This window comes from Myotis brandtii, unplaced genomic scaffold, assembly GCF_000412655.1.
Source record: "Myotis brandtii unplaced genomic scaffold, ASM41265v1 scaffold18, whole genome shotgun sequence".
Taxonomy (NCBI): Eukaryota; Metazoa; Chordata; class Mammalia; order Chiroptera; family Vespertilionidae; genus Myotis; species Myotis brandtii.
In genome coordinates, this window is record NW_005356674.1 from 5,874,774 (window position 1) to 5,893,744 (window position 18,971).

At 41.5% G+C, this 18,971-nt stretch overlaps 1 protein-coding gene across 1 annotated transcript in view; it reads left to right on the forward strand.

Moving 5' to 3' along the window:
• LOC102252873 (M-phase inducer phosphatase 1) overlaps positions 1–18,971 on the forward strand; it is a 56,185-nt gene that overhangs the window by 35,685 nt on the left and 1,529 nt on the right. The window lies entirely within an intron of this gene.

Genomic DNA, 18,971 nt, shown 5'->3' on the forward strand with positions numbered 1-18,971 from the left:
GAAGGGCTCCAGACATATACAGGCATCAGATAAATGTGGCTTTCCATTGTAATTATCAGGAGTGCAAACATTTCCCCCATGGCTTACAAGGCCCTATGTCTTGCTACTTGTGGTGGGCTCCCTGGATGAGCAGTATCAGCATCATCTGTTAGCTTGTTAGAAATAATGCAAACATTTCCCCCATGGCTTACAAGGCCCTATATTCTTGCTACTTGTGGTGGGCTCCCTGGACGAGCAGTATCAGCATCATCTGTTAGCTTGTTAGAAATATGGAATCTCAGGCCCACCCCAGGCCTCCTGAATCAGACTCTGCATGTTAACAACATCCACAGGTGATTTGTAAACACATTCAAGATTGAGAAGCAGAGCCCACAACCTAAACATTATTACCCAGACACAGTAGCCTTCTTTTTGCTTCAAACATGCTTTCTGGCTCCTACCTCAGGGCCTTTGCACTTGCTGGTTCCTTTGCCTGACTTCTCAGTCCTCAAATTTTTTGTGGCTCTGTTTTGTCATTTGGATTTCAGCTCAAGCAGTATTCCCTCTGAGAGCTTAAGAGTGCTGACTCCTAGGGAACTGCCTTATCCTGCTATATTTTCTCACAGTGTTTATTCTCTGAAATTATATAGCACTTATTTATTTGTTTGCATGTTTATTACCTGTCTCCTCTCACTGGAATATTAAGCTCCATAAATGCAGGAATGCTTTGCTTATCTGACTCACTGTTTTATTCCCCAGCACCTGGAACTCTGGCTCAAGTTAGGTATTTGTTGTTTCATGAATTAATAAAGGAATGAACAATAAAGAGTATTTTGTTGCTATTGAAATTTCAACATGTTGATATTAAAAGCTAAGTTTATTTGCAAACATTTATCTAACCAAACTACCAATCTGTACAATAACAACATTTGTGTGTGTGTTTGCTAGTTTGAGATAAGGTTCTTTGGGCTACAATTCATGAATCAAGGAAAGGAAAGCCATGGCAGAAAAAGAAACATTCTTCTTAAACATTTGCCAATTTTATAGAAATTAATTTTATTGGGGTAGCATTTGTGGGTTTTTAATTTATCTGCACAGGTGCCTTTTTCTTTTCATGTCTTTTTAGCAGTTCCCTTGAGCCATGCAGATGTTCACCTTTGACTCAGGCAAAAGTGCGATTGGAAACCTTCCCTTTTTATTTATGGGCACCTACAACGCAGTGGTTTATTTCTTGGTTAGAAACACCAGTTTGGAGAGAGCTCATGCATCCTTTACGAGCTGCCTGCTCGGATGCACTGCGGGTCTTCCTGGAGTGAAAGGCAAAGGTAGCCGCGCTGAATTCTGATGTGGCCTCCTGAGAAGGGTTCTCACATCTGTTATGTATGAAGGTCCCAATGAAAAAGAGAACGAGGAAGAAAAAGCATATGATCTTTAATATGGGTCAGGTCACTTAGAACACAAGCTCTCATTTCAGTTCTCATAACAAGGTTATAAGGCCGTATTGGCCCATCCACAGAATGAGAAACGAAGAATAGAAGGTTGACTTGGTCAGAGTCGTCCCACTGGTACGTGGCAGAGCTGGAGAGTCAAGTTCACATTATTTCTATTGGATTTCTGTCTCATTCTTAGTGAAACTCCATCCATCACCATCCACTGTTTTGGGTAAGATGTCTCCAGTGCTATACTTTTACATGAAAACTTTTTTTTGTGTGTGTGTGAGAGAGTCAAATTTTCTACTTACATCAGAAGAACACCTCAGGGACCAATACATTATAAAGGATTAATGAGAAAAACAAAAGGGATAATGCAAATCTCCAGCTCAAGTAGAGGATGCTCTAGCTCAGAGGTGAGGAAATCCAGAGATAAAAATATTGCTTACATCACAGGACCGTGGCATTTTTAGTCAACAGATCCAGCCAGAATATAATGTGCTAAGAATTTGAGAGATCAGCCATTGGGGTTTCATTAATGCACATACATATTATTTTATTAGCCAGACAGTGGTAGTCACTGTTAAGTGAAGGACCTAATTCAGATGGAATATTCATGATCCCGTTTTGTCCATAGAGTAGAAAATAATTTTGAGGGCGGTCTGATATTCAGATGAGTGCACCTTCACCCCCTCTCCCCAGTGACCTAAAGGCAGTGAGAAGAGGGGGAAGGGTTGCTTGGGATAGTTCTTCACCATGCAGCAGATTCTACCCTTAATCCTACCCCCCTTCATTTCCTGAGGTGTTCACTTTGCATCTTTTCCTCTGGAAATGAAACCCCTAATTCTATCCTAGTACCTAAAAGACCAAGACAGTAAGATTTCCAGGTGAATCCTCTCTTTATCTGCCAAGAGGCCATTGTGCAGAATGAGTTCTGCATTTCATCGCTAAGTGCACTGAAATTTCCTAACACACTTTGGGTAGTTCCCAGTAGATGGCGCTCATCAGCAACTTTCTGGAAAAAGCATATCGTAAACTTTTTAAAGATACTACTAAAGGGTTTTGAGTTTAGAGCCTTTTTGAAGACCAGAGCTTTGTAAAAGATACATTTTGCCCATTTCCTGATTTAGTGCCCACTCATTCAGAAATCAGAAATCAGAAATCAAAGGGCAGGAGGGGAAGTTGCTTTTCTTTAGTTTATTACCTTGCTTTCTTTAGTTTATAAATTTTTTGTTAACTACAGTATCTTCCATGGCTCAGAAGGAAAAAACAAACCACAATCAGAGAAATTTTCTCCCCGTTTTTTTTTTTTTCTTTCTTTCTACTCAGAGGATCCGGATGTATTGCCCTCTTCTCTCCTCTGGACACATTGTGCCCCAGTGGTTTTCATTTGGAGGCCATTTGTTTAGAGCTCAAAGGCCCACTCTTGAAACAAGTATTTTTAGGAATAGTGGGAGGTGCCTATAAATGCCTTCCAACCCTTGATGTTCCTGAAGTTCAGTCTCAGCACTATTTTAATAAAATGTAGGCACCGTGTACACCATTGTTTCTATGAAAAATGAATTCTGAATCCCTCCCCTCTAGTAACTCCTTCATTTGTTATCCTGGATCATACAGGGGGATTCTCTCGAGCCCTTACTCTCTGTTATTTTTCAATGAGCAACAATGGGCAGCTACTTTCCCACAGCAAACCTTAGCTTCCTCCCCATCCAGGGCTTGGGAATCTACTGTTCTCAAATCAAGTCTCAAAATCAAGTCTCCATTTGTGTCTATATCTCCTTGCAGTAATTGAATCATCCTATCTTTGGCAGGTTCCGCCTCACAATAAATTATAGTGCTTTAATCACAATTTTTATCCATTCTGAAGGATATCTGGAGGAAAAAATTGAAGCAGAAAAAGGGCTAAGGTGCCGTTCAGGTGGTAGCAGAATCAAAGGAAAAATTCAATGATGAGTAATTCACTAAAAATCTTCTTTTAGAAACTGTGGGTCATTTTTTATCATCAGCTGATGTCACGTGCCATTCTTTCTATATTCAGGCCCTGTCTGGTCTAAGCACAGATGGGGTTTATAGGTTGTGTCGCAAGTGTTTCTCAATGCCCACTGATCAGTCTGATCTTAGTACAAAGTATAAGCTGTTTGCCAAGTCACAGAGGGATGGAAATATGCTATTTCCATAATACTTGGAAGTAAGTACATAAGAGAAAATATAGCTCTGTTAATAATAAGCTATTGCTAGATGTATACAAGAGTCATCGGGCGAGTATTTATTTTTCCTTCTATTTTTTTAGTGTTTCCTCCCAGAGAGTGTTCTGTTTAGATTTTTTCATTCATTTATGCATTTGATAAATGTTTACTGAGCATCTTATACATGCCACGTGCTCATCTAGATAAGAGGCTGGCAAACTATGGTCTATGGGTGAAATCCCGCCCACCACCTGTTGTTGTAAATAAAGTTTCATTGAAACACAGCCATGCTCATCTGTTTACGTATTATCTATGGCAGCTTTGGTGCTACAGTGGCAGAGTTGAGTAGTTGTGACAGAGCCTGTTGGGCCTGCAATTCTCTTATGGGAAGACTTCTATTCTCGATAAGGAAGATACAGTGTTCCGTGACCTTAATGAGATAACATTTTTGGGAGGAAATGTGGTGTTGGAGAGACAATAAATAAGTGAACAATTTTTTAAAAATGCACTACTAAGTGTTATAAAGCAAATAAAACAGAAAGGTGTACAAGAGAATGGGTCAGGGGCGAGGGAGCTACTTGAGATGGAATGGTCAGGGCAGGCTTCCTGAGGGTGTTACATGTGAACAGGAATATCTGAGGGATGGGATGGTCATACATACAGAGACCTGGGGTAGGGGCCCTGGCTCGGGGGAAGAGCCTGAGCAAAGGCCTGGTCTGGAATGAGGTTGGCATATTCAAGGTACAGAGAAAAGGTCAGTGTCTTTGGGGTAGAAACAGTGAGAGGAAGAGTGATAGGAGATGAAGTCAAATAGAAGGTTAGGAGCTGGATTAATGGGTACTTATAAGCCATGATCAGGCATTGGATTTTTTCTAAACACACTAGAAAGCCTTTGCATGGTTTGAAGCAAGGTAGTGACATGACCTGATACATGTTTTCAAAGATCATTCTGGGTGTTAGGAAATGGGTTGGAGAGAGCAAGAGTGGAAACAAGAAACATCTAAGTGAGAGCGATGGAAGCAGTGGTGGTGATGAGAAGTGGATTACTCTGGGACACCTTTTGGAGTTACGCCGATGGGGCATGCTAATGGATTAGATGTGGAGTGGGAGGGAAAAAGAGGATTCCAGGTGACTTGAGTTTTTGTACGGAGCAACCAAATAGAGGGGTGGTGTATTTATGTAACTGGAGAAGACTAAGGGTAGAACAAATTTGAATAGAGATGTGGATAAAGAGTTTTGTTTTAGGAAAAGTAAGTTTGCAATGCTGGTTAGATATCCAAGTGGAGATGTCAGGTAAGCTATTGGTTATATACTTTTGATGTGATCTCAAAATTGGAGTGGTCCCAGAATTGAAAATAAGAATTTTAGAGTCTGCAACATGTAGATGGTTTTCATAGCCATGGGAATGGAAGAGATCCCCTAGGGAAATAAAAATACCGATAGAAAAGAGAAGAGGACCACCAAATAGGTATAAACGTTGCAAAGATATTCACACAGAATTGGAAAAGTATGAATTAGACCCAGATTCTAATACTTTCTCAGCCCCTTACCAGTCATGTAGCCTTGGCTATTTTATATCTCAGGTCCTAATGTCAAAAAGCTTAAAAACTTGTGACTTTTAGCCTCTGATTTAAACAGTCATTGCTTGCCAAATCATGTTCTTTAGCAAATCAGGAGTCACTTCTATTTGGAGGAACAAAGCTCCCTGATATTCATGTGCTCTCACTTGAAATAATTTTTTCAGCTTTGTGCATCAAGGAGCAGAAATGTTGGAGACCCAATGTTTTGAAACTCTTGCTTGATCTACCTAGAGCTGGCATCACAGAACGCTTTTACAGGCTCCTAGCTTCCTGGCAATATTTGCCTCTTGTGCTGATAACATTGGACCAGTGGTGATGTTATTGGTGGAAGTGGTGGATCCCTTTCCCCACTGGGTGCTGAGGGTGGGGTTCTTATGAGAGAATTTTCTAAGACATGGGAGGATGAGTGATTTTTATTTGCATGAATTACATCCCTCGGTTTTTACTAAAGTCCCGTTTCCCTTAATCCAATCATGGAAGAGGTGCAGCTGGGGATTCAGCAGAGCTAGAAGCAAAGCCAGCATTCCAAGTTTCTGTTCCATGTTGGAACTGGGTCCGGCACAGCATAAGGCTAGTTGCGGTCCATTAGTCCATTGTGTGTGGTCCATCTGGCCTTGAGCCTTTGTGGGTGAATGCAGGGGAACATGCCCCCTGCAACAGGAGAGCCAGAAGCCCAGTGCACAGCAGAGCCAAGAGAGGGAACGCCTTTTGTTTAGGAGCTCAGGTAGCTCAAATCTTCCCACGCTAGCAGCGGCCATGCCTATTCTGGCCGATGACCTGTTCCCAGGTGTGACTGACATGTAAGTACTTTCCCTATTTCACCCAGACTTTACTAGGCATGCGTCTGGCATGCCTATAGGACTTGGGATTCCCCCTGCTCCTTTCCAGTTAATTAATAACTGGGTTATTAAAACAGTATCAGTGATGCTTGCTTTGTATAGTCATCTGAGTGGATATGAAGAGCAGCCAAATCTCCATGCGGGGAAGAGCTATCTGCAGTCTCCAGTTCAGAGCAGACTTTCAGGGTCTCGGGGCTCTGAACTTGGCTGGAGGAAAGCCAGGTTGCTTAGAATTGGGCAGTTCTCCAAAAACTCCTGCCAGTTTTTTCAAAGAGGCGCAGACACTGTCATCCTAAAGCTAGTGGACCTCTTCCCTCACTGCATCATTTGCTGATGTCCCTTAACTGTTCCCCATTCGAGCCAGCCTAGGAGGGTTGATCTCAGGCCATCTTAGACTTTGTAACCAAAGAGTCTGTCTTAATAGAGTGACTTAAGCAAGTTGCTTTCCTTCTTAGAGCTAGTCTCCCCTCTCTGCGACATGCACATACTATTTATGGATTAATGGAGATGACCTTTGTGAGAATGTTTAGCAGGGTCAGGACTAGTTTCTCCTCCTGTGGAGTACACTCCTGGGCTGTCCTTAACATATTCTGTCCTGATGACTTCATGCAATGATAGTAAGACATGGGAACTTGGCCAGGCTTGGAGAGGAGGTCCCGGATGATGCGAGAGCCAGTGAGAAAAGGGAGTTTTCTGCATCTAATGTACTAGTTATAGCATTTGTGATATTGTGATTTATAATAAATACATATTTAGTTTTTGTTCTTTCCTGGCAAGGAGCTCTTAAAAACCTTGGGATTTCCTGTGATTAGAGCCATAAAAGTGTCTGTTGTTATGTTAACGAGGTTACTTTTGTAAAGTATATTAGGATAAGCATTGGTTGCTGGGGCTCAACCAATGGGTTAGAGAATTGGAATTTTCAGTCTACCCCTGACCTCCTGGGAGAGAGGGGCAAGAGATTGAGTTCAATCATATATCCTTTCATCTCCCTGTTAATTCATATCCTTTAATATCCTTTGTAATAAACCAGTAATATAATGAGTTAATTAATTTCCTGAGTTCTGTGAGCCACTCTAGCAAATTAACTGAACCGAAGGAGGGGGTCCTGGGAACTTCTGACTTATGGCTGGTTAATCAGAAGCACAGGTAACAACCTGAACTTGTGATTGGCATCCTAAATGGGGGCAGTCTTGTGGGGCTGAGCTGGTCACCTGTGATATTTGGCCCTGCCTTCAGGTGGATAATGTCAGGATTGAGTTGAATTGTAGGACACCCAGCTGGTGTCTGATAATTGCTTTGGGGGGAGGGTGGTGGACTACACATCAGAATGATGTCAGAATTGTATCATTAAAAACCACCTTACCTCCTTCAACCCAGCACAGACACTAAATATTAAATTCAGACAAACTCTGTTTATCATGCATTTCTTTTCTGTTGAGAAGAGAGTGTGGTATAAAGAAGCATCAGCCCAGTGATGTCAGGGGGTGGGTGGGACTGTGCTTTCAGCTTGGCTTGACCCAAGGCTTGGAGCATCTATCAGACTTCCCTAACTAGACAACAGAAGAGTTTACTCAAGGCTGGTGCATTTAAATGTACTCGAACTTTAAAGTACTTATGATTCATCTTGAAATCTTGTTAGAGTGAAGATTGTGATTCAGTATCTTTGGGATGGCGTCTGAGATTCTTCATTTCTAACAACTTCCCCATGATGTTGATGTTGCTGCTTCAGAGACTACATTGAATAGCAATGATCTAGATTTCTTTGAGGTCCAAAATGCTATGATTTATGGTAGGGAATATGAAAGGTCATCATTCATTTATTTATTCATTCAATAAATATTTATCTAGTGGTCATGATGGTTCAAGTCCTGTGCCAGACATTGGGGTTGTAGAAGTGAATGTGGCCCAATTCCACTTAACAGGTCATATTCTAGTCAAGGAGACAGACATTGAAACAAACATTTTCAAAATCACTCTGTCCCAGATTCCTGAAAAAGCTATTTCTTTCATTCCTTTAAATCCATATCCATCCTCTGGCTAAGTTCCTTTTATTCACACATTTTAGGCCACTTTAAATGATACGAAGTCCGAAAGCATTATTTTTCCCCATCGGTCAAAGCAGTCACAGGGCCAACCCAGGTTTAAAGAGAGAACAAAACAACTTAAAAAAATATTGGTGAGCATCTTTGGAAACTATTTACATACTTATTGTATCTTAACAAACAATAATTGTATCTTTGAGTTTGAACAAAGTTCAGGAAAGGGAATCTGCAAAACATCCAAAAAACAAGTGGAGCTTTAAGTGTTTGATTCTTGATTATGAAGTCAATAAGCTCTGTGTTAATCAAGCTGGAGAAATATGAAGTTCTGCAGGAATTCTAGCTTGAAGGTCAATCATCTTCCCAGTGACTAAGTAAGTCAAGGTGTGAAGAAGCTGTAATTTCTTCCCCTGCTAATGCTTTCTAAATATACCAGCAGAAAATAAGAGGAAGAATCAGGTACAGCTCATTTCCAGCTATCTATCATGTATTTGGAAGCTTCAAGGTTAGGTATGATGGGAAGCATTCAAAATAAATGGCTCAGACGTGTACAAGGTCTGCATCATTCAGAGTGACTGACTGTTCATTAATTAATCTCCTGCTCCAGAGATGGGGTAGGAGGTGAGGCAAATGAAGGGGTTGTGGCGGGAGGTGAGAGCAGGGGCTTGGAGGCAAGTCTACTGATACCACAAGTAGTACAAATGGATCAGGAAGGCTTTCCTGATTTGTGGCCTTGATTTAGCTATGCCATTACAACAGCGGTTCTAAACCTGTGGGTTGCAACCCCTTTGAGGGTCGAATGACCCTTTCACAGGGGTCGCCTAAGACCATCGGAAAACACATATATAATTACATATTGTTTTTGTGATTAATCACTATGCTTTAATTATGTTCAATTTGTAACAATGAAAATACATCCTGCATATCAGATATTTACATTACGATTCATAACAGTAGCAAAATTACAGTTATGAAGTAGCAACAAAAATAACTTTATGGTTGGGTGTCACCACAACATGAGGAACTGTATTAAAGGGTCGCAGCATTAAGAAGGTTGAGAACCACTGCACTATAACCTCTGAGCCTCAGTTTCTTCGTCTGTAAAGTGGGAGGGGGTAGAGTAACAGTGTCTATCTGTGCCCAGTGCCTGAAACACCTGACTGATAGGAGGAGCTCAACAAATAGTCACCTGGAAGGTGACCTGGAGTGAATACAGACTTAGACCAAGATTTTCTTGAACATTGTAAACTTAATTCATTTTAATCTCTGCATGCCCCGTGACCCTAGCACAGGACCGGCACAGGACTGGTGCGGGAGAGCACTTGCTGGGAGAGTTGGAAGCAGCCATGGATGGGCAAGTGGGCACAAAGATGTGTGCACGGGTGGGTGGATGGACAGGCATGTAGCTGGATCAATGATGGATGGAGAAGTCGGACATCTGGGTGTATAAATGTGTGCTAAGTGGGGGGAGTGGAGGGATGGTGGGTGGGTGGGGTGAGGGTAGAAGAAATAAATACGGGACACGCCCTCATTGTGATCTGTCTGCTGGAGGGCTTCAAGATGGAGTGAACCCAGAAAGCACGTATCAGCAGGCCAAGGCCCACGTGAGGCAGCAGCTCTGCCTTTACGAGTGTGTTCTCCAGGCTAACCCACACGGGGATGGTGTGGCCAGGACACAGGTGACCTGCACCACTGTGTGCAGTAATGACATGTGGAGGCGGCTTCGACTTTATCACTCCGAGCAGGAGGGAGGCCTGGACTAGGGCCTCACACCTTAGAACAGCACCTGGTGGGGGCAGGCGATTCGTCCGTACCTTGGAATTCTGTGTGGCCATTAAAAATGGAACGGCTCTTTATGTCTTGAGTGGAATAAACTCTGATATATCATTAAGAGGGGGGGAAAAATCAAGGTTCAGCTAGTGTGTGTACAGTGCTTTCGTTTTCTGGTTTTTAAGGGGTGGCAGGGAGAAGACACGTAGATATTTGCTTCTCCAAGATGAGCGCCCCCCCCACCCCCCGCCGCCAGGAGACTGGTGACTGGTCCTCCCAGGTTTGGGTGACAGAAAGTGCAAAAGCACAGGAGTGAGGGAGCTGCGCTGGTCAGTTACACTGTTCATGATTTTATGGTCCCTGCTCTCATCCTCTATATATGCTTTATCCATTTCAGTTCTAAGAAATCCCTGCAGCTTCTAGGGAATTTCCCATTTGCTTGAGCAGTACAAGTGGGATTCTGCTCTTTTCAACAAGCCGTGCTTGACCAAGTTGCTTATTCTAACTTCAATATAATGCACTTGACATTATAACCCAGATGAGACCCATCCATCTCAGAATACGCCTCCTCCAACTCTCATCAGTCACAGCCCGGTGCCCGTATCGTAAAATCCTTGATGAGTCTCCCCCTGCAGTGTATTATTCTGAGTATAGAAGAGAGAAGTAGAAGGGTTGTAAATATGAGTCCTGGAAGAGACCGTGGAGATTGTCTAGAGACCAAGCCCCTCCTGTTGTAGAGAAGGAAACTGAGAGCCGAGTGGGGAAGGGACTTGCCCAGTGATGTAGATTAGTTAACAGTGGAGCTGAGTTGAAAAGTCAGATCTGATTATCACTTCAGTCCCTGCCTGACTTTAAGTCAGCCAGAGCTACTTGGGAGAAAGACAGCAGCTAACTGAGCAATCAAATATACATTCCACATCACTTTTCTCTGCACCTCTGTTTGTTCTCAGGGGAGTCAGACTCGCAGGGATACTTTACTGCTAGCAAGGACAGATGTGTGGTTATTGTCCTGATGCAGGGAACAGTAGGTTAGAGGGGAATGAATGAGGGTCATTTTAGGGGCAAAGGAAGGCGGTGCAAGCCCAGCATGTTCCTGAGAACTCTAGCAACACAACGTAGGTTATAACGTGCACACGCATTAAAAGCACTTGTTGACTTTCCCAGTGGAGGAGGGGGATCGACATGATACCTTGAGGCCACTTCTAGTTTTATGATTCTGTTATGTTGTACCAAAAAAAAACCCAAAGGTGTTCCTTTTTAACTTTTTATTCTAGACCATTTTAAACACATACAAAAGGGGACAAAATAGTGAAACAAATCCCTAGACAATAAAGATTTTTTAAAAAAAGCTTTATTAGGTATAATTGATGTGAAATCACTTTCATATAATTAAAGGGTACAATTTGGAAAGTTTTTACATCACACACACACACACACACACACACACACACACACACACACACACTCACACAATTGTGAATCCATTAACACAATCAAGACAATGAATATATTTTTATACCTTCCCATGCTTTCTCATGCCTCCTTGTTATTCCTCCCTGTGGCATCTCCCCATGACCTCCCCTCCACGTCCCTTCTCCCTGTCTGCAGGCAGTCACCAGCTGCTTTCTGTCACTATAAATTTGCTTACACTTTCTAGAGGTTTTTATAAATGGAAGCATTATGCACCCCTTTCAGGGTCTGATTTCTTTCCCTTAGCATAATTACTTTGAGATGCATCCATGTTGTTTCGTGTATCAGTGGTTCATTCCTTTTCTATTGATGAGTATTATTTCATTGTGGGAATATAGCAAAGTTTGTTTAGTCACCTGTTGATGAACATTTGCATAGTTTCCAGCTTTTGGCTACTACCAATGAAGCTGCTATGAACATTTGTGCACAAGTCTTTGTGGGACATATGCTTTCTCTTCTCTTGGGTAAATCCTGGAGTTGAATGACTGGGTCATATATTAGGTGTATGTTTAACTTGCTAAGAAATTGCCAAACTGGCCCTAACTGGTTTGGCTCAGTGGATAGAGTGTCAGCCTGCGGACTAAAGGATCCTGGGTTTGATTCCGGTCAAGGGCATGTACCTTGGTTGCGGGCACATCCCCAGTAGGGGCTGTGCAGGAGGCAGCTGATCAATGTTTCTTTCTCATCGATATTTCTAACTCTCTATCCCTCTCCCTTCCTCTCTGTAAAAAAAATCAATAAAATATATATTTTTTAAAATTGCCAAACTATCTTCCAAAGTAGTTGTAGCATTTTACATTCCCACTTGAAGTATATGAGAGTTTTAGTTCTTCCATATCCTTGCCAACATTTTATACGGTCAATTTTTAAAGTTTTAGCCATTCTAATAGATAAGTAGTGGTATGTAATTGAGATTTTATTTTCAGTTTTATATTTTACATTATAATTATGTTGAGCATCTTTTCATATGCTTATTTGACACAATTTCTTGAAATTGTATGGTATTCCAATCTCTTGCCCATTTTTAAAAAGTTGGTTTGTTTCTTTTCTTGCTATTTATTTTGTATAGTACTTTATATACTTGGATATATCAGTCCTTTATCAGATATATCTTTTGCAAATATTTTCCCCAGTCTGTGGCTTGTGTTTTCATTCTCTTAACAGTGGTTGAACATCTTTAATTTTAGTAAAGTCAAATTTATTAATTGTTTCATTTATGGATTATGTTTTCACTATCACATGTAATACATCTTTGCCTAATTCAAGATCACAAAGATTTTTCTCCTATGTCTTCTTTTAGAATTTTTAGTTTTAGGTTTTATATTTAGGTCTATGATCCATTTCAATTAATTTTTGTGTATGGATCAAAATTTATCTGTTGCATACCCAGTAATTCTGGTACTATTTGTTAGCAAGACTATCCTTTCTCCAGTGAATTGCCTTTGCACTGTTTAGAATGATTCTGAAGGAGTCAAGGATGAGATGGCATTTGATCTGGACTTTGAAGGATAAATTGTTTTGGGAAAGGTACTCAAATGCTAGTAGTCATTCAACTCCCATTCAGCTGCACAAGAATGGGCCTTGTGTCTTACCAAGAGATAAAGAGCCCACACAGCCTGTGCTGGGCTTATCACCTTGTGTGGGAATACCTTTCCCTGTTTCAGGTGCAATGAGTACTCTTGTCTCTGCTTAAAGTGTGTACGTCACATGACACCTGGCCAAACCCACTGTTATATCCTCACAGAGGTGAGGAGGAAATAGGGTACCTTCTGCTGAGGCAGAAAAGGGTGCACATAGGCAAATGGCCCTGTGTCAGCTGCTGGGAGAGACCCGCTGGCCATGGGAAACCATTAAAGCTTATCTTACTATGTCTCTTCTTTTTAAAAAAATTATCACCCATGTTTCTATTATTTTATTTAAGTGTAAAACTATATATTTAATATTTAACAATGACTATGTTTAATAATTGGCTAGCAAAATTTCTGAAAATTTAATAATTGGCTCTTGTAAGCTGAAAGACCTGGCTCCATGGGTGAATCTCACAGGTGATACCTTTAAAATACAGTTTATGAAAGACCTGGCATGTGTAGCACAATTGTTAATGTCTTTTATTTATTTTTAGTTTATTTATTACTAGAGGCCCAGTACACGAAATTCGCACATGGGTAGGGTCTCTAGGCCTGGCCGGCAATCAGGGCTTTCCGGCTGCTGACTGGGGCCTTCCTTCATTCTGTGCTGCCCCGTGGTGGTCAGCACACATCGCAATGAGCGATTGAGCTCCCGGTCTCCCAGTCGAACTCCCAAGGGGACACTTTGCATATTAGCCTTATATATATATAGATTATTATCTTTGTTGTTGAAAGTATTACAGATGTCCCCCTTTATTCCCCCTCATTGATGCCTACTCTCACTCCCTCCCCAGGCCTTCACCACACTACTGTCTGTGTCCATATTTGCATATAAGTTCTTTGATTAATCTCTTCCCACCTCCCCTCCCCCATTCCCTCTGAGAGTCATCAGTCTGTTCCATGCTTCCATGCCTCTGAACCTATTTTATTTGTCAGTGTATTTTGTTCATTAGATTCCACATATGAGTGAGATCATTTGATACTTATCTTTCTCTGACTGGCTTATTTCTCTCAGCATAATACTCTCCATGTTCCTCTGTGTTGTCTGTCTCTTCTTTACCTCTTCCTTCCTCTCTGTAAAAAAAAATCAATAAAATATATTTTTTTAAAAATTGCCAAACTATCTTCCAAAGTAGTTGTAGCATTTTACATTCCCACTTGAAGTATATGAGAGTTTTAGTTCTTCCATATCCTTGCCAACATTTTATACGGTCAATTTTTAAAGTTTTAGCCATTCTAATAGATAAGTAGTGGTATGTAATTGAGATTTTATTTTCAGTTTTATATTTTACATTATAATTATGTTGAGCATCTTTTCATATGCTTATTTGACACAATTTCTTGAAATTGTATGGTATTCCAATCTCTTGCCCATTTTTAAAAAGTTGGTTTGTTTCTTTTCTTGCTATTTATTTTGTATAGTACTTTATATACTTGGATATATCAGTCCTTTATCAGATATATCTTTTGCAAATATTTTCCCCAGTCTGTGGCTTGTGTTTTCATTCTCTTAACAGTGGTTGAACATCTTTAATTTTAGTAAAGTCAAATTTATTAATTGTTTCATTTATGGATTATGTTTTCACTATCACATGTAATACATCTTTGCCTAATTCAAGATCACAAAGATTTTTCTCCTATGTCTTCTTTTAGAATTTTTAGTTTTAGGTTTTATATTTAGGTCTATGATCCATTTCAATTAATTTTTGTGTATGGATCAAAATTTATCTGTTGCATACCCAGTAATTCTGGTACTATTTGTTAGCAAGACTATCCTTTCTCCAGTGAATTGCCTTTGCACTGTTTAGAATGATTCTGAAGGAGTCAAGGATGAGATGGCATTTGATCTGGACTTTGAAGGATAAATTGTTTTGGGAAAGGTACTCAAATGCTAGTAGTCATTCAACTCCCATTCAGCTGCACAAGAATGGGCCTTGTGTCTTACCAAGAGATAAAGAGCCCACACAGCCTGTGCTGGGCTTATCACCTTGTGTGGGAATACCTTTCCCTGTTTCAGGTGCAATGAGTACTCTTGTCTCTGCTTAAAGTGTGTACGTCACATGACACCTGGCCAAACCCACTGTTATATCCTCACAGAGGTGAGGAGGAAATAGGGTACCTTCTGCTGAGGCAGAAAAGGGTGCACATAGGCAAATGGCCCTGTGTCAGCTGCTGGGAGAGACCCGCTGGCCATGGGAAACCATTAAAGCTTATCTTACTATGTCTCTTCTTTTTAAAAAAATTATCACCCATGTTTCTATTATTTTATTTAAGTGTAAAACTATATATTTAATATTTAACAATGACTATGTTTAATAATTGGCTAGCAAAATTTCTGAAAATTTAATAATTGGCTCTTGTAAGCTGAAAGACCTGGCTCCATGGGTGAATCTCACAGGTGATACCTTTAAAATACAGTTTATGAAAGACCTGGCATGTGTAGCACAATTGTTAATGTCTTTTATTTATTTTTAGTTTATTTATTACTAGAGGCCCAGTACACGAAATTCGCACATGGGTAGGGTCTCTAGGCCTGGCCGGCAATCAGGGCCTTCCGGCTGCTGACTGGGGCCTTCCTTCATTCTGTGCTGCCCCGTGGTGGTCAGCACACATCGCAATGAGCGATTGAGCTCCCGGTCTCCCAGTCGAACTCCCAAGGGGACACTTTGCATATTAGCCTTATATATATATAGATTATTATCTTTGTTGTTGAAAGTATTACAGATGTCCCCCTTTATTCCCCCTCATTGATGCCTACTCTCACTCCCTCCCCAGGCCTTCACCACACTACTGTCTGTGTCCATATTTGCATATAAGTTCTTTGATTAATCTCTTCCCACCTCCCCTCCCCCATTCCCTCTGAGAGTCATCAGTCTGTTCCATGCTTCCATGCCTCTGAACCTATTTTATTTGTCAGTGTATTTTGTTCATTAGATTCCACATATGAGTGAGATCATTTGATACTTATCTTTCTCTGACTGGCTTATTTCTCTCAGCATAATACTCTCCATGTTCCTCTGTGTTGTCTGTCTCTTCTTTATGTAAGTAAAGCTCTGTTCCATCTAGTGCTTGACTATGTTGTATTTTCTTTGGTAACTTTGGTACTAAGAGGTGTTTAAAGTGACCCCCCCCCCCCACCTCCCTGCCCTGCGATTGGTAACTGGTGTATGGTGCTCTGCTTGATAACTAGCATTGTAACATTTAGGTGAAAGGAAAGTCCATGGTCAAAGACCATGTAGGACTCATAGCATGAGACCCTTAGAATCAAAGCTGGTACTAAAGATCTTTCTATATGTATCTTCTCTTGCAACTCGCTCATTTAAAACTCTCCATTGGTTTCCCATCACCTGTGAGTGTACATTAGCACTCTCATGATCTGGTCTGTCTTGTTTTGTTCAGATTCATCTCTTGCCAGAGCCTTCAACCATGCTGACCTAACTCAAGATCCAGATAAACCAAACAGCTTCTAATTTCCTGTGGGAGCCGTGTTCCTTAGACTGTGAAACTAGACTACATCCTTTTCCCTCTGCCTCAAATCTCCTCTCTATTTCCCTCAACTCACTTTTCCCTATTTCCAACAGTCTCTTAAGACTCAACTTTTGTGAAGTTTTCCTCAAACTCCATAAGACATGTTGCTAATCAGAGTTGGTTACAAAATTTGCAAAACATAGTGGAAAATAAAAATGTGGGGCCCCTTGTTCAAAAGTAGGGGGAAAAAGTACTGTTAAAGGTACTACAATATAAAGTTTTTTCTTTACTTGCATGCTCTGTCTCCTAACTTGTCTATTTGATTGCTATTTAATGTCATTCTAAGTAAAGAAAATTAACATTGTAAATTGTTATTGAATGTGAATTTTACCATTTATCTCTATACTAGAGGCCCGGTGCACGAAATTTGTACACAGGCAGGTCCCTAGGCCTGGCCAGCAATCAGGCCCAATCGGGGCCTTCTGGCTGCTGGTCAGGGCCTCCCTTCCCTGGCTGCCAGCTGCCAGCCAGGGCCTTTCTTCTTTCCGCACCGCCCCCTGGTGGTCAGTGTATATCATAGCGAGTGATAGAACTCCTGGTCTCCTGGTCAAATCTGGCTGCTCAGGGCCTCCCTTCCCTGGCTGCCAGCTGCCAGCCAGGGCCTTTCTTCTTTCCGCACCGCCCCCTGGTGGTCAGTGTATAATATAGCGAGTGATAGAACTCCTGGTCTCCTGGTCAAACTCCTGCGGGGACACTTTACATGTTAGTCTTTTATATATATATATATATATAGTGCAATGCAGTTTTATATGAGCATTTATCTTGTATGTAGATCACTAAAAATACAGAATTCATGTTTCATAGTTTGTATATGCATGTGTATTTTATTCTTACCAGACAGTGGAAAATATGCATAAAACTAACTGAACATTTTAAATTTCATTTCACAATAAGAACAACATCCTATCAACACTCTCTACCTTCAGCTTACTGATGAATAAGGTACTGATGAATAAGGAAGGACTGAAAGTAAAGGAAATAAGTGTTGTTGGATATTTCTCTTCCTTCTTTATCATCATTTTACGCCTAAGTGAGTGGCTTATACAGGGAAGTAATATGAATAAAAAAGAATATAATAGTGTTTCTTGGTTATATGTATTTGTTCAAATGTCACTGTCTGTCTTCTTTCTGTGTTTGAAGAAAGTTTTGGTCAGAACTTTAACTGTGGCCTCTTAGGGCTGTCAATGGTTTCCTTCACCCTACTCACTTAATTGCAGAAGTAGCAATCTTATCTTCTACTGAGTCTCACTGAATTTCCACCTACTGTGTGTCCACTGGGATTAGTTGGTTGCAGGACATCTCAAATGTTAAGGATGAATGGGGTGGCAAGGAACAGTGAACATGCATATTACATGTATCTCATTTTGCTCACACATGTGCTCCATTGTTCGATTGAACTGCACTTACAAAAGACAAGTTTGAGTACCAAGACTTTCAAGATGGTGACAGCAGGTCATATAACCTAGAGCAGCGGTTCTCAACCTGTGGGTCGCGACCCCTTTGGGGGTCGAACAACCCTTTCACAGGGGTCGCCTAAGACCATCGGAAAACACATATATAATTACATATTGTTTTTGTGATTAATCACTATGCTTTAATTATGTTCAATTTGTAACAATGAAAATACATCCTGCATATCAGATATTTACATTACGATTCATAACAGTAGCAAAATTACAGTTATGAAGTAGCAACAAAAATAATTTTATGGTTGGGGGTCACCACAACATGAGGAACTGTATTAAAGGGTCGCGGCATCAGGAAGGTTGAGAACCACTGTAATATGTTTGCTCCCCTTCTTAGCGCTGTTTTAACCAAGGTCACCTCTCTGAGAAAGGTTGTTTCCCAGGTGGGGATTTTTCCCAGGAGTTAGGGAGGGAATAAAACCCCTTAACTAAGTGCCAGGCGGGTAATTAATCACTTTAACTACGCACAATCAGGCTTAAGCTACATAATTTCAGTTACTCCCTTGTAGCTTAATAGAACAATAGAGTAACCTTGGGATGGAGAGAAGAAAGGCCCTAACCTCTGGAATAGAATGGATAGGATTAAAATCAACTGGTATAAGTACAGATGTAACAGGACAATAACACACACAACCTGGCTGGAGAACCTGGCTAGGCTGCTGATCAACTGAACGCTGTCTCCCTGTCATTCCTTCTTCGCTGACTCTGTCCACACTTTTCGGAACCCCTGGACCTGCTGGGGTTGGACCCCAACATCTGGCGCCTGAACAGTCCACGAGAGCGGAGGCCGCCAGCCGATCACTGCGGGTCCGCGCGGTCGAGGGGCTGAGTAGGACAGGAGGACAGGTTAAGCCCGGGCTGGGGCCTCTCAGCTGCTGCCGCTCTCCCTCCCTGACCCGCTGCGTTTGTTTGGATTTGACCTTCAGGTGGCCGGTGAGCGGGAAGCACCTGCGCTTGTGGGTGGCGCCTGCTGGGGCCGGACTCCCCTCTGCGCCGCGTCCTCCGTGGCTGGTCGTGTTTGTGTTTGAGCCGCGGGCACCGGGCCGGGCAGGGGCA